The sequence below is a fragment of the Barbus barbus genome (genome assembly GCF_936440315.1).
Source record: "Barbus barbus genome assembly, chromosome: 38".
NCBI classification, from domain to species: Eukaryota; Metazoa; Chordata; class Actinopteri; order Cypriniformes; family Cyprinidae; genus Barbus; species Barbus barbus.
The window spans coordinates 7,647,056-7,672,260 of NC_136716.1; positions in this window are offsets into that span (position 1 = coordinate 7,647,056).

Below are 25,205 nucleotides of genomic sequence, written 5' to 3' on the forward strand. Positions count from 1 at the left end.
CAAGCTTCTTTGATTGATGAATGCACTGGGCTCTCTCTTTTCCTCTTTTGTCCATGGTCAAGAACATCCGATGAATACTAAGCATAAACGGTTTTGTATGCTCTTTAAAAAAAGATTACAACATGCATTAAAATAGTCAGAAGCAGCAAGACTCAGAAAACAACAGGCTATCAATCCATCTGCATCATTTCCTTTGAGAAAAGAGGCCTTCTTTACAATCAACTTTAACATGTTTTCAGTATTCAGATCATGATCAGGGACGAGTTCTGTCAAAGACAATAGAAATACAAGACGGTTCACTCCTATACTTATGAATGGGAGAAACTGCAATGCGCTATATGGCGGGATAGTCCCGCCTTCTAAATGAAAGAGTCAATCGTTGATTGGTAAAGTCATTGTGTCACTGCAGCGGCCATTGGAAGCTCCGGTTCCCATAGAAACAGGAGGCTAGAGCAGCCGATGCGCATGCGCACATTGTGCAGTTATAAGTGCATTGAAACTACTCTGGCCTGAAAAATAAGCTTTTTAAACACTATCTGTGCATAAGAAACAACATTCATGGGGCTGTTCATTTCAGATTTTGTTGTTGATTTGAAATATGTAATTTAATCGTGAGTTCGGTGACAGTATTTGAGATTTCAGGATTCCCCCATTCATTTAGATAGGACATGGTCTTGTTTGAGCTGCCTGGAGGCGTTGCAAATATGGCGGCCGAGTGAACGGACTTTCCTTGTAAGGGACTTTGGTTCTGTCTACATCCAAAGGTCTAAATCCAAAAGCATTTTTGTAGTCTGCTTACAATGCTTAGTAAAATGTGCACTACAAATAATTATTGTCCATTACTTTGGCATGCTGTGTTGCGTTTTTTGACAAAGACATTAGACGTTATGATCTGGTCAACCAATTTAATGAAACAGATCCAATAAATTATCCCACTGGGCTACATATGGGATCTATCATATCTTTCCTCAGATTCTCACTCACATTTCTCATTGTCTATTTTTGCTGGGGTTGCTTTAAAACTTGATTTCCTCTCTTTTTTCCCCCCCACATCTAATCCCTATTAACATCCTTTACTCATGAGAATGCTTCTGAAGTTGGGAAACAATAGAGCACCATCTTATTTTTAGCTGTCAAACTGACAGAAAGCATTTAGAATTATTTGTGAATATTTTTAAACTACTTTAAATGATGGAAAATCATTTAAAGTCAGTTTTCATCCTCTGATGTATTTTGTGTTTCCATTTTTGCCGGTATGTGGGTTTGGATCTTAGTCCGATGACACTGGAGGATGCATTAGAATGCGAGGTGTAAATGAAATCCAGCTAAAAATTATCCAGATGCTATCCAGATTCAAAACACATAATACCAGGAATAAAGAGGGGCTTTCTCATTCACTCTATTATTGTGTATGCTTTTGCCTTGATGTGAAAGGAAGATAAATCCTTGTTGTCTTCCTATGTACATTATAGGGTAAAGAGAAAAGGCCAGATCAGCAGAGGATGCGTGTAGTGTGATAGATTTACATACAACAGATTCAGAACAGCAGACTGCAAGGCCATTACTGCATATAGATTACATCTAATCAACCCCAAATGACACAGCAGCCACCATAGAGACTGAAAATTACTTATTACCATCGCACTCAGAAAAGAGAGGATTGGATTACTGAATCTAAGACCTGGTGAAATACAACGGCGCGTTACTATGTATGAGGACCAAGTCAATACCAGTGTATAACTCAAAATATCAGATGCACCGATGAACAAACAAAAAAAAAAAAAAATCAATTTAATACACAGTCCAAAGAACAAAAAGTTTGCAACTACCCTACATTTTAGTAATGCCAAATCTTTTTTCAAATGCTGTTTTTTATTATAATAATTTTTATTATTATTATTAATTACATGGTATTGTTTGATCAATTATTACGTTTTGTAATAATTAAAAAAATAAATAAATACATCACACTTGACTACTGACAATATACAAATTCATAATATTCCTAAAATAAACATAATTTTCTTACTGCAAAATACAGTTTTGGTATCTCTTTACAGTAATGTTCCATTTGCTAAAGTTCACCCTAATATGAAAATTATGTCATCATTTTCTAACCCTCAAGTTGTTCCAAACCTGTGGGAGTTTTTTTTTTTTTTTTTTCACAAAAAAAGATGGAAGGTAGCCATCTTGGTTGCCGTCAACTGTTTGCTTACATTTTTCAAAATATTTTCTTTTGTACTCAAAATGTCAAGAGTTCTGTTGAGCACAAAATAAAAAAAGGTTGTTAACCAGTTGACAGTAGGCACTGATTGGGTCCCACTTTATATTAGGTGGCCTTAACTACTATGTACTTACATTGAAATTAATCATTTGGTACGATGCACTTATTGTGTGCATACATGTTCTTACATTGTACTTATGTTTTTAAAAATGCCTATATGTAGTTACATCTAAAACTAATTTCTGTAATTACATTTATAATTACACTTTTAACCCATCCCTTACACCTTAACCCACCCTTAAACCTACCCATACCACCAAACCTGTCCCTAACCTTACCCGTATCCCACCTCAATAGCAGCAATAGTGTGTTGCAATACAATATGAGCACAATAAGTACATTGTACTTATTTTTTTATTTAAGTACATAGTAGTTAAGGCCACCTAATATAAAGTGTGACCACTGATTGTATGGAAAATATTATGATCTAATGGCTAAGTTCAACTGCTTGGTTACCAATAATTTTTAATTTTATAATTATTATTATTAATTTCTGTGCAAGTTCTGTGTGAACTATATTCTTTGACATTACTAGCATTTAGTAAACATGAACTAACAATAATAATACAAATACTATTAAAGAAAGTTTACTGTTATTTCAACATTTTCTAATATGCTAAAAGCTAACAATATCTAACAATATATATATATAAATAATTTTATTAAAGTAAATAATACAGCATTGCATTAGCATTTCATCTGGAGGAAGCAGTACTATAGATTTTAGCCTTGTATTTTGACCAGAAGCAATGGTTTCAAGTTTAAATGCCTTAATGAAGGGGTTTGTTTCTTACAAACACACATCTTTTCACTTCCCAAGACATTAACTGATTACCTCTTGATTGATTAATTGTGGATTATAGTGATGCATCAGCTGTTTGAACTCTCATTCTGATGGCACCCATTCATTGCAGAGGATCCATTGGTGAGCAAGACATTGATAAATTTCTCCAAATTTGTTCCAATAAAGAAACAAAATCATCTACATCTTAGAGGGTAAGTAAATATTCAGCACATTTTCAATTTTGGGTGAACAAGGCCTATTACTTTAAAAACCTTTTGATCGTGAAATATGATTCAGACATTTCTTGACGGTTTTTCACCGTTTTAGTTGAGAAGTCATTAATAACTGATATCCAATGTGAGAAAGTCTTTCTGAAAGCTTGATTAAAATTATACTATTGTATTATTATGCTAATCTGATCATTTTATGCAAACCCTCTCAAATCGTGATGTTAAGCACTGAAGCTTATTAAATATTTAAATATGAAAATCCCCCCCCCCCGCTATTAGAAACCTACTTAGAGTTACAAAGTATACATGTAACAGTGCTGTAGTTTTTCTCTATATTTTGTGCCATTGCATCAGCTCCAGATTATGTTGAATTTGGTGACAAAAAGGCTGAAGTGAAAAGCGGTTAAGCTATGACAGCTATAATGCACAACAGTTGGTCTTCTAACTGTTGAGATTTAATTAAATTGACACATAACCTCTAGCTAATGTCAGTCACAGCAATCCAATCAATGACACATTATCTGCATCAGAGCTAGGCATATACATTGCTCATACTGTGTTAATAGGTTATTTTCTCAGAGCGCTGATTAGCACATACAATTTTTGCACAATATTGCATCTTCTAAAGACATTAATTGAGGGAGAGTGACCATGCATAATGTACTTATAATGATCTCTCTACAAGCTAAATTCAAATTCTTGATTTTGACGTGCCAACTCGAATAGCTCACAGGTTTTATTGCTGTTAGCAGAGATATGAGCAGTGCTTATTAAGTTTCCATTGAGTGATGCACTAATAATGTCCAGCTGCATGTGGAATATCAAACTATAGAACAATTTCAGTGACGGTGACACTAAGTGATTTTCATTGACCGAGTGACCGAGGTACACAGTGTATAAAAGACTAATTCAAATGATTTAAAGTGTTTCATATGCATGTATGTATGTATGTATGTATATATATATATATATATATATATATATATATATATATATATATATATATATATATATATATATATATATATATATGGCTGAAAAAGCAAGACATTTTGAAAAGATTCAACTGGGAGAACATCTAGCAACTAATTACGTTAATTGACATCAGGTCTGTAACATAAAAGGGATGTCTTAGAGAGGCAGAGTCTCTCAGAAGTAAAGATGGGCAGAGGCTCTCCAATCTGTGAAAGAATGCGTAAACAGATTGTGGAATACTTTAAAAACAACGTTCCTCAACGTCAAATTGCAAAGGCTTTGCAAATGTCATCATCTACTGTGCATAACATTATCAAAAGTTTCAGAGAAACTAGAGACATCACTGCGAGTAAGGGACAGGCCGAAGAACTTTGTTGGATGCCCATGGTCTTCAGGCCCTCAGACGACACTACATCACTCATCGGCATAATTCTGTCATTGACATTACTAAATGGGCCCAGGAATACTTCCAGAAACCACAGTCGGTAAACACAATCCGCTGTGCCATCTGCAGATGCCAAATAAAGCTCTATCATGCAAAAAGGAAGCCATATGTGAACATGATCCAGAAGCGCAGTTGTGTCCTGTGGGACAAGGCTCATTTAAAATTGACTGTTTCAAACTGGAAAAGTGTTCTATGGTCAGACAAGTCCAAATTTGACATTCTTGTTGGAAATCACGGACGCCAGCATGTCATCGGCGTTCAGTTCAAAATTCAGCATCTCTGATGGTGCATAAGTGCATATGGTATGGGCAGCTTGCATGTTTTGGAAGGCACTATGAATGCTGAAAGGTATATAAAGGTTTTAGAGCAACATATGCTCCCCTCCAGGCGACGTGTATTTCAGCAGGACAATGCAAAACCACATACCACAGCTCTTACAACAGCATGGATTCGTAGTAGTCTCTTTCTAAATTGGTGAGTAAACAGTTTGAATTTTTAGCTCTTGATCTTGAGGTTTCGAAACATCTCAGCATAACAGTTGTTGGCTGCTATGGGACTCCATCTGCTGATAGCAGTGCTCTTCCTTCTTTATTCCAGCTTCTTTCAGATCTTGATGCAAAGAATTAGTAGTTCTTGGTGACTTAAATTGGAATTGGTTGCACTCATCAACTGATGTATTTAAAAACTACTGTGATACATTAAATCTTTTTCAGATTGTTGATAGTCCTACTAGACCGAATTTAAAATGTCCAGAAAAATCATCTTTAATTGATTTAATTTTAACAAACGTTCCGCACAAGTATTCAACTGCATCTGTATTTGCGAATGACATCAGTGACCACTGTGTCATCGCAACAGTTAGAAATACAAAAATTCCAAAATTCAAACCACGCGTTATAACAAAACGTGATATGAAACATTTCTCAGAACAAGGGTTTCTACATGATTTAAATAACGTGGAGTGGGAACAAATTAATTTAATTCCTGACCTTGAAATAGCTTGGGAATTCTTTTATAATATTTTTTTCTGGTTTAGTTGATAAACATGCCCCCCTTAAAAGCTACAGGGTGAAGGGCAGGGACAATGCATGGTTTTCTCCTCTTTTATCAAATATGCTTCATGAGCGCAACTTGGCATGGGCGAAAGCTAGAAAAACTGATTTACATTCAGATTGGCTAGATTTTAGACGACTACGTAACGCATGCACGGTTGCAGTCAGAAAAGCTAAAGCTGAGCATTTCCTTATACAAACTTCTAATAATCTAAATAATTCATCAAAATTTTGGAAAACTGTTAAATCATTAACTGAAAATAATAAAGGTATAGAACTTCCTTCATGTATTATGAAAGGCTCCCATGCAGTCATTGATAAAGAAAAAATGCTTAATTGTTTCAATGAACATTTTATAGCCTCTAGCTTTTTGTTTGATTCAATTTATGGCGCTCATACAAACTCTTTAATTGTTCAGTCAGAGAATTGTATGTCTAGTCAGTCATTCAATTTTTCACCAGTTGCAATTTCTGAGGTATGCAAAGCTCTTAAATCTTTAGATGTTTCAAAATCAGCAGGTCCTGATAAATTGGAACCTTATTTTTTAAAGTTAGCCGCTGATTTCATTGCCCCTCCTTTGACTCATATTTTTAATCTTTCTCTTGTTTTAAATGAAATTCCACTTATATGGAAATCAGCTTTTGTTCTTCCCCTGTTTAAAGGTGGAGATTCTACACAGCTAAATAATTATCGGCCCATTTCAAAGATGTCTATCCTTGCCAAAATCCTTGAATCATTTGTTAACAATCAACTAAAGGACTTTCTTTCTGTTAATAATATCCTGTCTGATTTTCAATCTGGTTTTAGAAAACAACATAGTACTACTACAGCAGCCTTAAAAGTACTAAATGATTTTATTGAATCAGTTGACAACAAGAAACACTGTGCAGCTTTATTCATTGATCTGTCCAAAGCATTTGATACTGTTGATCATACCTTGTTGATACAACTTCTTGTCAGTATTGGATTATCTGAATATGCTATTGGTTGGTTTAATAATTATCTCTCTAATAGAACTCAGTGTATACAGGCAGATGGTTTTATTTCTAGTTCACTTAATGTAACTAAAGGTGTGCCACAGGGGTCGGTCCTAGGGCCGCTCCTATTTACTATATATATTAATAATATGGATCAAAATGTTAATAATACACATTTTCATTATTACGCTGATGACACAGTAATATATAGTTCAGCGTCCACTCCTAATCTGGCTCTTTCACAGTTACAGCTTGCTTTTAATATTGTTCAGCGTAATTTATTCGATCTAAAACTAGTTTTAAATGCAGATAAAACAAAATTTATGTTGTTTTCTAAATCAAAATCAATTCCTCATAATCCTCCTTCTATTATAACTTCTCAAGGTTCGGAGATTGAATTTGTGTCTCAGTATAAGTATCTTGGGATTTTAATTGACGATGCTCTCTCCTTTGGCCCCCATGTCCAGCAACTGGTGAGAAAATTGAAAGTGACCTTGGGCTTCTATTTCAGAATTAAATCCTGCCTTTCCTTTGAGGCAAAAAAGAAGCTTGTTGCTGCCACTTTTATGTCTGTATTGGACTATGGTGATGTTATATATATGCACGCATCTTCTCAGATTTTACATGCTATAGACACTGTTTATCATGGTTCACTGAGGTTTATAACAAATCTTAAGACCTTTACTCATCATTGTGAGTTGTATGCCCGGGTTGGATGGTCTGCTTTGTCCATCTGTAGGTTAAAACATTGGCACGTTTTTATTTACAAATCTATCCTGGGTTTACTTCCCTCATATCTTAATACTTATATCTGTAAAAAATCTGTTCGCAGTTATAGCCTTCGGTCCCAGGAATTTTTCTTATTGTCTGTTCCAGTGGTACGCACTGAACTGGGGAAAAAGTAATTTAAATTTGCTGCTCCCTTTGCTTGGAATAATTTGCAAATTAAATTACAGCTTAAGGAGCTGGTGTCACTAGATATTTTTAAAGGGTTTTTAAATAACTTGGAGACAGAAACATTGGGCTGTAGATGTTTTGACTAGTTGTGTATTGATATGCTTGTTTGTGTGCATTATGTGTGTAATTTATGGATGTTACTTGATGTTATGGATGTTATATGTTAAACCCACGTGAGCTGTGTTACTGTTAATCTTGGCCAGGATGCTCTTGTAAAAGAGATTTTTAATCTCAATGTGTTTTCCTGGTAAAATAAAGGTTATAAAAAGTAGGAGGGTCCGGGTGCTGAATTGGCCTGCCTGCAGTCCAGATCTTTCACCTATATAGAACATTTGGCCCATCATTAAATGAAAAAATTCCTCAGATATTTTGGTTCATATTCACATGATAGCATCACGCAGTTGCTGCATTCTCCCATTCCACCACATCCCAAAGGTGCTCTATTAGATTGAGATCTGGTGACTTTGGAGGTCATTTGAGTAAAGTGAACTCATTGTCATGTTCAAGAAATCAGTCTGAGATGATTTAAGCTTTGTGACATGGTGCATTATCCTGCTGGAAGTAACCATCAGAAGATGGGAACACTCTAGTCATAAAGGGATGGACATGGTCAGCAAAAATACTCAGCTAGGCTGTGGTGTTTAAACGATGCTCAATTGGTACTAAGGGGACCAAAGTGTGCTAAGAAAATATCCCCCACACCATTACACCACCACCACCAGCCTGAACCAAGGCAGGATGGATCCATGCTTTCATGTTCTTTACGCCAAATTCTGACCCTACCATCTGAATGTCGCAGCAGAAATCGAGACTCATCAGACCAGACAACGTTTTTCCAATCGTTTATTGTCCAATTTTGGTGAGCCTGTGTGAATTGTAGCCTCCGTTTCCTGTTCTTAGCTGACAGGAGCAGCACCCGATGTGGTCTTCTGCTGCTGTAGCCCATCTGCTTCAGGGTTCGAAGTGTTGTGCGTTCAGAGATGGTATTCTGCATACCTTGGTTGTAACGAGTGGTTATTTGAGTTACTGTTGCCTTTCTATCATCTCTAACCAGTCTGCCCATTCTCCTCTGACCTCTGACATCAACAAAGCATTTTTGTCCACACAACTGCCGCTCAATGGATATTTTCTCTTTTTCGGACCATTCTCTGTAAACCCTAGAGATGTTTGTGCATGAAAGTCCCATTTCACGTTCAAAGTCACTTAAATCCCCTTTCTTCCCCATTCTGATGCTCGGTTTGAACTTCAGCAAGTCGTCTTCACCACATCTAGATGCCTAAATGCATTGAGTTGCTGCCATGTGATTGACTGATTAGCAATTTGTGTTACCAAGCAATTGAACAGGTGTACCTAATAAAGTGGCCGGTGAGTGTATACTGTCCTACAAAGGCAAAAGACCTTAACTCGCTAGAGTGTGAAACTGAGAAAAATTACTTTAAAGTTTTTTACTTGTCCAGCCAAATTAATTATAGGTAGGAAACTGGAAATTTGGCAATTAGATGTTTTAGTAATGAAATTATCTACATTAAAAAATTGTGAGCTCAAACTTGATTTTTACCCCTATTTTGAAGTTAATTTACTCTGCCTTTGCATTATCTGAAAAAAGTGAGAAGTCACACCATGGCAAAAGGCAGTAACTTCCACATTATCAATATTTCACAGCCATATCACCCTGCAGCCCAAGACAGGTTGCCCACTGAAGCCAAGCAGGGTTGAGCCTGGTCAGTACCTGGATGGGAGACCTCCTGGGAAAACTAGGTTGCTGTTGGAAGAGGTGTTAGTGAGGCCAGCAGTGTGGGTCCTAACACCCCAGTATAGTGACGGGGACATAGTATAGTATAGTTGCCTTGGTTTCTCCGGGGCTTTTTGAAGTTACGGTTGAGACGACCCATTGTTTTCTCGGAAAACAAGATGTTTATGTACATGAAAAAGGATGTCTTGAATGTCCCAAAAATATCAATACTTTTTTTCGACAAATATCGAAGTTACGGTCTTTTGCCTTTGCACGGCAGTATATACAGGTGCATCTCAATAAATTAGAATGTCGTGGAAAAGTTCATTTATTTCAGTAATTCAACTCAAATTGTGAAACTCGTGTATTACATAAATTCAATGCACACAGACTGAAGTTGTTTAAGTCTTTGGTTCTTTTAATTGTGATGATTTAGGCTCACATTTAACAAAAACCCACCAATTCACTATCTCAACAAATTAGAATACTTCATAAGAAAAAAAAAACATTTTTAGTGAATTGTTGGCCTTCTGAAAAGCATGTTCATTTACTGTATATGTACTCAATACTTGGTAGGGGCTCCTTTTGGTTTAATTACTGCCTCAATTCGGCGTGGCATGGAGTTGATCAATTTGTGGCACTGCTGAGGTGGTATGGAAGCCCAGGTTGCTTTGATAGCGGCTTTCAGGTCATCTACATTGTTGGGTCTGGTGTCTCTCATCTTCCTCTTGACAATACTCCATGGATGGTTCAGGTCAGGCGAGTTTGCTGGCCAATCAAGCACAGTAACACCATGGTCATTGAACCAACTTTTGGTACCTTTAGCAGTGTGGGCAGGTGCCAAGTCCTGCTGGAAAATGAAATCAGCATCTCCATAAAGCTTGTCAGCAGAAGGAAGCATGACATGCTCTAAAATGTCTTGGTAGATGGCTGCGTTGACTGTGGACTTCAGAAAACACAGTGGACCAACACCAGCAGATGACATGGCAGCCCAAATCATCACTGACTGTGGAAACGTCACACTGGACTTCTAGCAACATGGATTCTGTGCCTCTCCACTCTTCCTCCAGACTCTGGGACCTTGATTTCCAAATGAAATACAAAATTTACTTTCATCTGAAAAGAGGACTTTGGACCACTGACCAACAGTCCAGTTCTTTTTCTCCACAGCCCAGGTAAGACGCTTCTGACGTTGACTCTGGCTAAGAAGTGGCTTGGTAGCCCTTTTCCTGAAGACGTCTGAGCGTGGTGACTCTTGATGCACTGACTCCAGCTTCAGTCCACTCCTTGTTAAGCTCTCACAAGTGTTTGAATCAGCTTTGCTTGACAGTATTCTCAAGCTTGCAGTCATCCCTGTTGCTTGTGCACCTTTTCCTACCCAAATTCTTCCTTCCAGTCAACTTTGCATTTAATATGCTTTGATACAGCACTCTGTAAACAGCCACACTTTTTAGTAATGACCCTCTGTGACTTACCCTCTTTGTGGAGGGCGTCAATGTTCGTCTTCTGGATCATTGCCAAGTCAGCAGACTTCTCCATTATTGTGATTTCAAAGAACAAGAGATACCCGGAATTTATACTGTAGGGATGGTCATTAATTGAAACTCAAATGTAAATATTCTAATATTTTGAGATTTGACTTTCATGAGCTGTAAGCTCTAATCATCAAAATGAAAACAAAAAAACTTTTGAAATGTTTTACTTTACATGCAATGAATCTAAAATATATGAGTTTCACTTTTGAAATAACTTACAAGAAAAAAATGAACTTTTTCACGACATTCTAATTTATTGAGATGCACCTGTATTAGTAAGCACATAATCAACTTTGCAGTACTGCATGCGATCGCGTCAAGGATCAGACACACGTGCATCTTGAAAAGCGAATGTTTTGGAAAGTGCTACGCCACGTTTTTGTGCCATCTAGTGGTTTAGATGAAAATAATTTCAAAGGCGCCTTTTACCCCGGGGCGCCTTTAGCCCCATTGTACCCTACATAGTATGTAAATGAGGAAGAGGACTGTAAAATAAAGTGCTACCAAAATATGAATACAATTTGGGTGTGTGTGTATCTGAAGAAATGGTCTACATGACAATTTTTAAACAACAAAGATCTCTGGATGTTTTGTCCCAAGAGCTTGAGGTAAGCAGTTGAATGTTTTAGCATCAATTGGTGTTGATTTTATGTTGCATATTTATTGGCTGGTCAGTAAACATTAAGTCATTAGTCTATCTCTTGCTTTGGTATAAGTTCTCTGCCTGGAACAAGGGGATCGCTCCCTCTAGGACCACACGAGGCTCTTTCTCGAGCTAACCCATCTATCACACTAATCAGACGACTGCCTGTGTACCTTTTACAAGGTAAGCCTCAACACTCACAAGGGAGTTTTGCCGCTTTTGTGGAGTGGGTTTCTGAAGTGTGCTGCAGCTGCTACAGCAAGCACAAGCCAAGTATTTGAATGTTGAGCTGCAAGCTCATTGGCTGCTGATGTGAAAAGAAACCAATCAACTGCGCCATGTGAATGATGATGTAATTATATCAGATTGAGTTATAATCTATCAGCCTACTCCATCCAAAATTTTAATGACAGAACTTTGTATTTCTCCATAGCTGTCCATATTTCTTTGTTGAACAAAATGAGAACAAATAACTTTATACTTTGTTTTGCAGAATCACAGGACCGCAATCACAGCACTAGTTGCATTGAGCCCTGCTGTTGGCTCTACAATAACTATTTGGATTCTAGTTGGCTATGATTCTTTAGTGCTGCGCAACATTATCAACACGGTACAAAAAAGATGGCAAACTTCCAAACTCCACTAAATCCCTAGTTTAGCACTGAGAGGTAGCAAATCTTGCCATGAAGGTTTTCCCCTCAAAATGGCTTCAGGGCGACAACAAAACCTTCCAAGATTGTACTTCTTTTTGATTGTCCAACTTGTCATTTACCATTGTAAGACCGTTCAATATTTTTTTCACATTTCAAGATGATTTGGGCAAAATGTGCTTAAATGCCATTACAAGAATGTCTTAATAGTCTTAAAAAGGGAATTATATATTATATTTAGGGTAACACTTTATTTTGATAGTCCACTTTAGACATTCTACTAACAGTAAGTAACTTTGCAACTACATGTTAACTAGCAGTCATTAGAGTATTAGTAGACTGTCTGCTTCATATCTTCTAACACTTTATCTCGATGGGTCCACAACATACAACATACTGACTATCAGAAACTTTGCAAGTATATGTCAACTTACTCTACTAACCCTAAACCTACCCTACTGAGAGTTAGTAGACATGTAGTTGCAAATTAATGAGAATTAGTTGGCATGTAGTTACTAAGTTACTTATAGTAAGTAGAATGTCTAAAGTGGACTATCAAAATAAAGTGTAACCATATTTAGTGCTGGGCAATGATTTTTTATTTTTTTTTATCGCAATTAATCGCATGATTTTATGCGATTAAACGCATTATGCACAAAATTCAATAATGAATTCAAAAGTGTAAATTGTGCACTTTTTCATTTAAAAGTACTGCTATATGAACAAAAGTGCAATAACATTTGGTTTGCAAACACTTTAAACAAATAAGGTGCTCTTTTACAGCAGTATTCCTTTTACATAGTAGCAGTTAAACTATTTCTTGTAAATCTCAACTTATAACATTAATGTAATCAAATTAAATATAAAACCAAAGCTATTTGCCAGGGCATTAACATTTTTATAGAACATATTTATAGTTTGTTATAGAAAAACAAAGTTATGCTCATCGTCCAGAGCCTCGATCATAACATTATAACAGGCACCTTCCGAAACCTGCATGATCGCGGGACTTAACACAACAGAGTGCGGCGCGGCACAACACTTGATGGGCGAGTGCGGGTGCGGGCGGCTAGAGACTCATGTGTGCAGGATATGGGAGAATAAGGGTGTACTCACACTAGGCAATCTTAACTGTGCCCGAGCATGTTTGACCCCCAAAGTTTGACTAGTGTGATCGCTCCAGGGGCAGACTGGGGCCAAAAAGTAGCCTTGGACTTTTTGGCACAGAGCGGCCCACCAAATCCGGTCCGCAACACACCAAACCACACCAAAGTGGCATATTCTTGACATTATAATTTGTCAATTCTGGTATATATGGCAAATAGTAAATAATTTTAAAGAATTTTTACGAGGGACAGTTTAATATCACTGTCCTCACATCACATTAATAATTATGAGTTCATATGACACAATGCTCTGGTATCGTCTAGACTCTAGAAGACTTGAATAGTGTAGAATGCGGACTGTTTTTATGGTGCCTTTCTATTGGTCATATACAGTATTTGACCTTTTGCAGGAGCTTGGCATGTATCATTTTAAGCTATAGAGTGCCAATTGTGGAAAAGAGTATACAAATTATTTTGATGATGAAAAATACAGTAAAAAGTACTGTGAAATATATAATGTTGCAATTTAAAATAGCTGTCTTCTATGCAAATATATAGTAAAATATAATTGATTGCTGTCATCAACGCTGAATTTTCAGCATCATTTCTCCAGTCTTCAGTGTCAAATGATCCTTCAGAAATCATTCTAATATGCTGATTTGCTGCTCAAGAAACATTTCTGATTATTATGAATGTTGAAAACTGTTGTGCTGCTTCAAATATGAAATAGCATTCAGTCTTGGGTAAGATTAAGAAATTCAAATGAATATTTTTCTTAAAAAATTGCATTAAATCAAAGATTATGAAGTGAAGTGGCGTGTGGCCAAGTATGGTGACCCATACTCGGAATTTGTGCTCTGCATTTAACCCATCCAAGCGCACACACACACCGTGAACACACACCCGGAGCAGTGGGCAGCCAATGCTGCGGCGCCCGGGAAGCAGTTGGGGGTTTGGTGCCTTGCTCAAGGGTTTCACCTCAGTCGTAATATTGAAGGAGGAGAGATTATTCACCTCCCCCACCGACAATTCCTGCCGGACGTGAGACTCGAACCCTTGACCTTTTGGGTTACAAGTCTGACTCTCTGTCCCACTACTAAATTAGGCCACTACTGCCCCCATTATAGAATACAAAAAGGGACTTTGATTAAATTGATTTAAGTGACAGTAAAGATATTTACACTTATTTCAAAGTACTTCTATTTCAAATAAATGCTGTTCTTTAACTGAGAACCATTATACCAATAATAAAACCATTATTAATGAATGAATGAATTAATGAATGATACATTTATATAGCGCTTTATTGTGTATTGCTGTACACCCAAAGCACTTTGCAGTCATGTGGGGGGTCTCTCCTCAACCACCACCAGTGTGCAGTATCCACCTGGATGATGCAACGGCAGCCACAGGACAACGGCGCCAGTGCGCTCACCACACACCAGCTACAGGTGGAGAGGAGAGAGAGTCATAGAGCCAATCAAGTGGATGGGGATTATTAGGAGGCCATGATGGTCAGAGGCGGCAATTTGACCAGGACACCGGGGTTATACCCCTACTCTTTTTACGAGAAGTGCCATGGGATTTTTAGAGACCACAGAGAGTCAGGACCTCGGTTTAATGTCTCATCCGAAAGACGGTGCTTTTTGACAGTATCGTGTCCCCGTCACTATACCGGGGCGTTAGGACCCACACAGACCACAGGGTGAGCACCACCTGCTGGCCTCACTAGCACCTCTTCCAACAGTAACCTAGTTTTCCCAGGAAGTCTCCCATCCTGGTACTGACCAGGCTCAACCCTGCTTAGCTTCAGTGGTCAACCGGTCTTGGGCTGCAGGGTGATATGGCTTAATAATTGATCACAAATAATAACTGATAATTAAGCAGCAAATTAGGCAGCATTAGAATTATTTTTGAAGGGACACTGAAGATTTAAGTAATTATGCTGAAAATTCAGCTTTGATCACAGAAATAAATAAAATTTTAAAACATCCTAAATAGAAAAGCACTATTTTAAGTGTAATATTTCATAATATTAGACTATTTTTGATCAAATAAATATAATCTTCTTTCAAATAAATAAATAAATAAAAAGCCTTAATTATTTCAAACTTTTAACCACCAGTGTGTATATAAAATAGGCTAATGCATATGAATTAATAAGCAAATTATATTTTTATTAGGCCTATAATATAAATAATTTTCCTATGCACAGCACTCAAAAGCAAAAGTCTTTAGATTTACAATGTTCTAGAGTAAGACTCATTTTTTAACATTTTTTAACATTTTCTTAGACACGTGAAATCACGGAATATGTCAAGTCAAGTCAAGTCACCTTTATTTATATAGCGCTTTTAACAATACAGATTGTGTCAAAGCACTTAACAGTATCAGATTTGCTTGGAGCATATTATCCATATGGTTTTCTTCAATGTGTGTCCTCTGCTGATGGATAACCTGTTCACCTTAAAAATAAGAGGTAATTTCAAAACATCACAGACAAGCACAAACATTATGGCCCTGTGTGTTGGTCCTGAGATGCCATCAACTAGATGAATACCAAGTGCTGAAGATGGAAGAGGATAATAAAAAAAAAGTTCTTGATATATATTATAATATTATATATATATAACAAATTTTGATTTTGATGGGTGCAACACACTCCAAAAAGTTGGGACAGAGGCAAAATAAAAGTGAAAAACGTTATAGAATATCCAAATTAAACTGTGGCAAATTTCATGAAAGCTGTGTCAAACAAATAAAAAAAAACATCATTTTGCGGTGTTAAATATAGCCACATGGGCCTAGGAGTACTTCGGAAAACCACTGTCACTTAACACAGTCTGCTGCTATCAATAAATGCAACTTGAATCTCTGTTACTCTAGGAGAAAGTGGTAACACTTTATTTTAGGGACCAACTCTCACTATTAACTAGTTGCTTATTAGCATGCCTATTAACATATTGGCTGTTTATTTGTACTTATAAAGCACATAATCTGCATGAATATATTCTACATCCCTAATCCTACTCAATACCTTAAAACTTAACAACTACCTTACTAACTATTAATAAGCAGTAAATTAGGAGTTTATTGAGGCAAAAGTCATAGTTAATAGCAAAAATTGGACATTAAATTTTATAAAACAAATAAAGTGTGACTGAGAAAGCTATATCAATTCTATGCAGTGGGCCAGAGCTCATCTCAGATAAGTCAAGTCAAGTCACCTTTATTTATATAGCGCTTTTAACAATGTAAATTGTGTCAAAGCAACTGCACAATATCAAAATCAAAATCCTCTGGCCAACAAACCAGCAGTTCAATTTAACTGCAGCAGAGTCAGATTGTAAGGTCTCAACTAGTTCCAGTGGTCATTTTGGTAATTCTGTATGTTGTCTGAGCGTTGGCATCCTCTTAGGTCCTCTGAGGGGTTGGCATTATCTTTTCTCAGGTGTTCGGTCATCTCAGATCATTTAGGGGTTGGATCCAGACTGAAGCTTCTGTCATTCCTAATTACAGATAGTCAAAAAGAGAGTGGAAATGTGTGCCATTGTCAGATGAGTCTGTTGTGTTTGACAAGAATCACACTGACACAGCAAGTAGCATCAACTTGTTGTCTCACTTTACTTTTCTCACTCCCCGTCCCAGACCCCAGTAAACGAACATCTACATTGGTCAGGCATGACAAAATGCTTTCGGCACAATCGAACTCGATGCATCACTGAACACTAACTCAACGTCTTATCAAACAACACGTTTGAGAGAACATAACATTTCCCCCCCTCCTACAGGATTTCACACATGAAATGTTGACACAAAGTCCTGTAAGTGCCCTGGGCGAGAACGAATGCGGACAGGCCGTGGAGAAACAAGGGGATAAGGCTGGGCAGCCTGTGATGGACAGGCACAAATCTCAGCTGGCAGGTTGATAGGCATGTCTGGAGCCTGTGCTGGAGCTATCTGAGGTGTCAGCTGAAGTGCTGGGGTGTCCTGCCAAGCTGGGGGTGTGGCTTGAGGCGTGATGCCTGTTGTATGTGCCGGGGGCGGCACTTTGCAGAGGCGGCTTGCGTGCCACCGTGTGCCATTGCTGAGCAAGAAGGTGACTGGGCCCAGCTGATGAGTAACTTGGAGATGGGCAGACCAATATGAAGCGAGTTTGTTATCTCTGTGGGGCCTGCGAACCCTGACCCAATCTGCGGCCTTTATGTCAGGGACCTTAACACGTGCCGAGAGATCAAATTTCTGCTTCATTCTTCTCTGCTGGCGGCTGACAGAGGCCTTGACTCTCGGTAGTGGGCCCTTAGGTAGTGCGGGGCTGAGCCTGTCGAGGGGAAGGTGGAGCTCACGGCCAAGCATGAGGAAAGCTGGAGAGACACCCGTCGTAGAGTGTTGGGTGGCCCTGTAGTGCAGCAAAGTGTGATGAATGGCCCGTGAGAAGGTCCACCCCTGGAACAAGTGTGCTCTGAGACTGTTTTTCAGGGACTGATGGAAGCGTTCAACGCCACCATTAGCTTGGGGGTGATAGTAGGCCGTGCGGATGTGATGAATACCTTTGTTTTTGAGGTATGTTGTGAACTCAGCTGAGATTAACTGTGGGCCATTGTCAGTAGTGATCGTGTTTGGAAGGCCCCAGCGAGAAAACAGAGAGTCCAGGAAGTTAATTATGACCTGAGAAGTCACGGAGCCAGTGGCAATGAGCTCAGGCCATTTCGAATGCAGGTCATAGACAACCACTAGGAAGCGCTGGTGATGAGGAACTCCCTGTATCTCACCACAAATGTCCAGCTGCAGGTGGTCCCAGGGCTGCGATGGCCAAGCAAGAGGTTGTAAGGGTGGGGGAACCTGGTGACCAGTTTTACCGCTTAAGAGACAAGCCGCACAATCTTTTACCAGGGCCTCGATGTCTTTATCTATCCCTGGCCACCAAACCCGGTCTCTGCAGCGCTGCTTCAACTTCACAATACCCAGGTGGCCCTCGTGAGCCATCGCCAAGACACGTGCACGTAGGGTGCTGGGGATGACTGTGCAGAGGCCGCGTGCCACACAGGTGTCGTTCCAGCAGGACAGCTCTTGCTTTATTCTGGAAAATGCTGCCAGCCCCTCTGGTACCTCCTGAGGCCAGCCATTCAGAATATAGACTCTGAGCTGAGAAAGGACCGGGTCCTGTTCCGATGCCTCCTTCAATTCTTGTAACGATACCACGGCCTGCAGGGGTGTGTGTAACATCTGGACAATGTCCCGTTCCACCTGATCCGTGTCAGTATGTATGTGTGTGGTGGGGTGTGGCGGAGCGGAGCGGGACAGTAGATCGGCCACAACATTGTCTCTGCCCGGGGTGAACTTCAGGTCAAAGTTATACTGGCGAAGACGGTCGGACCAGCGGTGTAGCCTCAGTGGCCTGTGGCCTGTCCCAGCTGTGGAAAGTAGCGCTGTCAGGGCCTGGTGATCTGTCCTTAGGGTGAAGGCGCGGCCATAGAGATACAGATGCCACCTCTCGCAGGCCCAGATGCAGGCTAATGCTTCACGTTCCCCCACTGAGTAACGCTGCTCTGTCTGATTGAGGGCCCGTGACGCAAAGGCAATGGGCTTCTCAATGCCCTGCTGTGTTTGTGACAGCACTGCTCCTATGGCTGTAGCCGATGCATCGCAGGTCACCCAGGTGGGGCTGGAGATATCGAAGTGAGCCAACACTGGGGCTGTGGTGAGCTGCACCTTGAGCACATGCACAGCATCAGAGCATGCCTGTGACCACACCCATGGCTCATCCTTACGCAGCAGTCGCCGTAGTGGGGCAGTGGTAGCGGAATAATGTGGGAGGAACTTCAGGTAGTAGCCTGTCATGCCCAAAAAGGAGGCAACCTGCACAGCTGAGCTGGGTTCACGAATTGCCAGTATGGCATCTATATTTGATTGAAGTGGTGTGATGCCATCCGCTGACAGCCGGAAACCCACATATTCAATGGTCGGTGCAGAGAAAACACATTTTTCAACATTGAGAGTTAGTTTGTGTTTAGCTAGGGCTGTGAAGACTCTGCTGAGGCGTTCATCGTGACTCTCAGGGGTGGACCCATGGATAACCACATCATCCAGGTAAATGGCCACCCCCGGTATACCAGCCAACACCGACACCATGATTTTTTGGAAACAGCTGGGGGCGGAGCTGAGTCCAAACGGCATACGCGTGTATCGAAACACACCTGCATGGGTCACGAAGGCTGTGAGGTTTCTGCTGTTGGGGTGAAGAGGCACTTGTAGGTAGCCCTGTCTAAGATCCAGTTTAGAGAACACGGTTGAGCCATGGAACTGAGCAGTGAGCTCTTCTGAGGTAGGCAGAGGGAACCTGTCCGGGATCACTGCCTTATTCACCGCTCGCAAGTCGACACACACCCGTAGGCCACCTGATTTCTTCTGAGCCACCACCAGGTTTGAGACCCAGGGTGACGCATCCACTGGTTCAATAATGCCAATGTCCAGCAGCTGCTTGAGCTCAGCCGAGACACCATCACGGAGAGCCAAGGGAATGCGTCGGAGCGGTTGGATGACTGGTTTAATGGAGGGGTTCAGGAGAGGTTGGTGGGCAAAAGCAGTAAGGCATCCCAAACCTTCAAACAGGGAAGGCCACTTTTGCTGCCAAGGCGTAGAGACTGTCAGGATTGCAGCTCCCTTAGTGTCGACTAGAGAAAATCCCAGAGCCGAAAACAAATCCAGACCCATCAGGTTGGCCCCGCGACGGGCAACATGGAAGGTAAATTTGGGCACCATCTTGTTGCCATACCCAACGGTTAATTGCAGTGAACCCACTAAGTCAATCTTTGAGTCGCCATAGCCACAGAGTGAAGCAGAGGGTGCCGAAAGTGGCAGTGCTCCGAAAAAAGTGCTATATGTTTGCATATTCAGGAGAGACACACTGGCACCAGTGTCCAAAAGCAGTGGGATACACACATCATTTAAGCGCACTGAACATGTTTTAAATGAGACTGGTCCAGAGTAGACATTGTGAATAATAGTGGGTGCTTGGGCTGACACAGCTGGAGCAGAGCGGCAGACTGAGGCAAAATGATTGCGTTTACCACAGTTGCGGCACGTCTGGCCACGGGCTGGGCAGTTCTGTGCTCTAGACAGATGAGATGAAGATCCACAGTTATCGCAGGGCCGTGAGGTTTGTGCTTGTGGGCGTGGCTGAGACCGCTGCTGGCGCCTCAGTAGCATAACTGCCGGGGAATCTGCTGCCGCTAATGTATAGTTCTGGCTGGGTTGTGACATCAGTGGTGGCATGGGGGAGGGGGCCGGGCAGTCCGCGATTGATTGCTGTTTGGTCAGAGCCGACGCACATGCCGCTGCACTCTCTATTCTTAATGCAATCGTGATTGCCCGGGACAGTGATAAATCATCCGGTTCTAACAGCAGAGTTTCACGCACTTTTGAATCGTTGGTATGTTCAATTAACTGGTCTCGAATCATTTCGTTCTGCAACGCACCAAACTTGCATGAGCTGGCCAATCCCCGCAAGTTGGCTACGTACTGTTGTACAGACTCACCGGGCAGCTGGTGTCGTTGACGGAACAAAAACCGTCGCAAGAGAGCGCTCTGTGGGGCTGCAAAATGCGCGGTCAGTAATTCCACGGCTGTGTCATAGTCACTTGCGGTGTCCGGCTCGAGCGCTCCCAGCACACGCTGACCCTCGCTTCCCAAGCAATGCAGTAACAGCGCTTTTTTGCGGGCTGCGCTCACGTCAGTCAGCCCCACTGCCAAGATGAAAGTCTCAAAGGACTGTAACCAGCGAGTCCAGGGAATCGGAGGCTCGCCGGGTAGGGCCAGGAAAGGAGCAGGGGGTGGTAGTGCGATATCAGCCATCCTCGTCGCCAAATGTTGTGTTTGACAAGAATCACACTGACACAGCAAGTAGCATCAACTTGTTGTCTCACTTTACTTTTCTCACTCCCCGTCCCAGACCCCAGTAAACGAACATCTACATTGGTCAGGCATGACAAAATGCTTTCAGCACAATCGAACTCGATGCATCACTGAACACTAACTCAACGTCTTATCAAACAACACGTTTGAGAGAACATAACAGAGTCCACATTTCAGCTTGTTCTTGGGAAAAACGAACATCAAATTCTGAGTCCCAAAGTCCAAGGGGACCATCCAGACTTTCACCAGTGACAGATGCAAAAGCAAATGTCTGTCATGGTATGGGGATGCAGCACTAGCATCAAGATGACATCTTTGTTGTCCATGGTTATTAAATCAAGACAATACCAGCTCTCAATCTGCATGTGCTACTTCTTCTTCTTCTTTCGTGTGTCGTCATCAAATGTCCAGCTCAGTAGAACATAGCCACGTTCTCATCTCAGGTCCCACATCGAAGAGGCCGGCCTCCGAGGGTGGTTTATACAGTGGACAGGTGGTGATTATGTGCTCAGCAGTCTGCTCTGGCTCCCCACACTCACACACTGCTCTGTCCTCCAGGCCCCACTTCCTCATTGATGCTTTGTAACGTCCAACCCCAGTTCGCAGGCGGTTTAGCAGAGTCCATTGCCAGCGTGGCAGATCCTCTCCTTCAAGACCGCCTCCAGGGTCATAGATGTAACGGTGGATTCGTGAGGGCCCTGCTGACTCCCACTCCTGCTTCCAGGCTGCCGCGAGCCATGCCTCTGTAGACAGGTCCTCGGGGATGGACCTGAGCAGGTCTTGTGCCGCCTTGTTGTACAGGTGGCGGGACTTCAGTCTATAAGGAGGCAGTGCTATTGTTGTGGTATTGTGCAGGATATGCCAGTTGTATCTTTGGGCTTTCCTTGCAAGAGCGAGGGTAGCAGCCTCTCGTCGGAGGCCGGCCGGGGCAATTCCCGCTAGTGTTGGCAGATGGTAGACAGGGGTAGATTTCATGCAGCCAGTTATAGTCCGAAGGGCGGTGTTTATGGCAGTGTCGACTTTCCTGACGTGTGGGCTTCTGCACCAGGCTGGGGCACAGTATTCAGCTGTGGAGAAGACAAGAGCTACTGTTGATATTCGAAGCACCTTGGCAGTTGCACCCCAGCTAGTACCAGCGAGACGTCGAATTATTGCGACCCTTGATGACACTTTGGCCGTCACTTCTTCAAGGTGTTGTTTGAATGTTAGAGATCTATCCAGGCGTACGCCAAGGTACCGTGGGGCTTGCTGGAACTCAAGGCGCTTGTTATTAACGAATATGTCCAGTTCCCGTCTAGCCTCACTGTTGTTCAGGTGGTAAGCTGCTGCAACTGTCTTGCCGATGCTGAGTTGTAAACGCCACTCACGCAGGTAGGCTGCCAAGGTGTCCATGTCCTGGTTTAGGCTGGCCTGCATCTGCTCCCATGTTTGTCGTCTCATCATAATGGCCAGGTCGTCAGCTTAACCATATTTCCGGGATGTTGTTTCCGGTAAGTCGTGGATGTAGATATTAAATAACATCGGTGCGAGGACAGAACCCTGTGGAACACCATTCCTCAGCCTTCTAAGCCTGCTGCATTGACCGTCACTGATCTTTAAGGTGAAGCTGCGGTTCGTCACCATCTCAGTGATGAACTTCACCATGTGCCGGTCGGGAATGATCTTTAGTAGCTTTAGGTGGAGTCCGCGGTGCCAGACGGTATCGTAAGCGGCTGTGAGATCAAGCAACACTACTCCAGCCTTCTGTTTTTCCTGAAAGCTGTTCTCAATATCTTGGGTGAGCAGTGTCACCTGGTCAACCGTTGACCGACCACGCCGGAAGCCAGCTTGCTCCCGTGGGAGTTGAGGGTCCACTATTGGCTCGATACGATTATAGATAAGCCTCTCCAGGATTTTGAATGGGACGCAGAGCAGTGAGATGGGTCGGTAAGATTTAGGGTCTTCGGCAGGCTTGTTTGGTTTTGGGAGGGCTATGACAGCAGCGTGGCGCCATATCTTCGGGAGCTTGGACCTCCGAAGGCATGTCGAGTAGAATGAGCTGAGCCATACAGATGTTCTTACGCTCTGGTGAGTCACAAACTCATGGTGGATGTAATCATGGCCTGGTGCTTTCCCTTGTTTGATCTTACTCAAGGCAGTCTGGAGTTCAGCTGATGTAAATTCCCCTGACGAGTTGGCGTCCACACTAGCTGCTCTACACAGGGAAGTCACCTGGTGTGATGTTGTGCGAGCAAAATTCTTATCAGCATCAGGGAAACAGCTGTTCTTAAGGAGCTGGGATGCGATGGCATTTGCTGTTATTGGGCACCGGGAGGTCAATGGTGTTCTACCTGTCAGCTGGTTTATTGTCCGCCACGCCTTACGGCTGGAGTGGGTGAAGTCAATTGACTGAACTACTTCTGTCCACCTTGACCTTCGGGTGACATCTAGCTTCTGCAGAAGTGCCGTTGCAGATTCTTCAACTTCCTCCCTGGAGCTTGCCTGCTGGTGGACATGCAGGAGGTGGCTGCATTCTCCATCCCAGCCCGGGATGTAGTTTGTGTTAAAGCCACGGGGGATGGTTTTCCTTGCTGCCCCAAGGAGTACTCTGCAGTAGGCTGCGTACCCAGCGTCCACGTCGGCGTTGTCTGGATCTGGGAGACAGGATGATGTCCTTTCTGTCTCCTCAGTAAATGACTGCCAATTTGCCTTACGAAAGTTCCATCTCTTGACGGGTTTCCCTGCAACTGGCTGCACCAGGGATGGGACCTTTATAATGGACGGTCGGTGGTGTGAGCGGGGGAACCTATCCAGGACACGTCTATCTGGCTTTTGAGCCGTGTGCCACACTGCGAAAGCCAAGTCCGGATTGGTGTGGGTGTTCCAGCGTGTTGAAAAGAAGCTTGGAGGTTCTTTGAGGTCGAACAGCAGCAGCGCATTGGCACTGGAGGCCCATTGGCTTAATGTCTCTCCATTTGGTGTAATATGGCTGTAACCCCAGTCTATGTGTTGGCAGTTAAAGTCCCCTGCATAGATGGTGGGTGCAGGTGCCGATGGAAGTGATGCCATGGTCAGCCTTGATGGTGGGGGCTTGTAGACATTGACAACCGTTGTGGTCTGCACCTTAGTGGACAGCCATTCGATACTCGAGCCTGGTGGAGATTGGCCAATGGCTGTCCAACTAAGGTTGTTCCTTACAAAGGTTGCAAGTCCATGCTGTTTGCTGTGGGTAGACCCAACAAGCTGGAAACCGGGCAGTTTGAGGATGTTATCACTGTCACGGTGTGTCTCCTGGAGGAGGACGGCTGCTACTTTGTGGGAGTCAGCGAGATGGTAGATGACTTCCATTTTGGCGGTGGTAAGGCCCTCTACATTAAGTTGGAACACCGACAGACCTTGGTACTCGATGGTCGGGATGGTCACTCGTCCTGACATGGACGCACCGTGTCCCTTCGGTCTCTTGCGCCTCGATCTGCCAGCTAGATGATGACTGGTTGGCGACATTTGTTTCGCAAGCTGGTCTTGCACCATTTCTTGCTACTCACGGAGGAGGCCACGTGAAGGCTGTCGTCGTCTCCTCCATTTGCATGTGCTACAACAGCGTGGTTTCGTAAATACAGAGTGAATGTACTAGAATGGCATGACTGCAGTCCAGTTGAAAACTGTCTCCTATTGAAAATGTATGAGCAGTCATGAAAAGGAGAATCAGACATTGATGATCACAGACTGCTGAGCATCTGAAGCCTTGTATCAATTGAGACTGGACAAAAATTTAGCAAAACTTTAACAATTCGTATCCTCAATTCCCAAACAAATAAACATTGTAATTAAAAAGAACATTTTCCAGAGTGTTAAACATGCCTCTGTCCCAACATTTTTGGGGAATTTGTTGCAGACAATAAAAAAATATATATATATATATATATTTACAAAATAAAATTA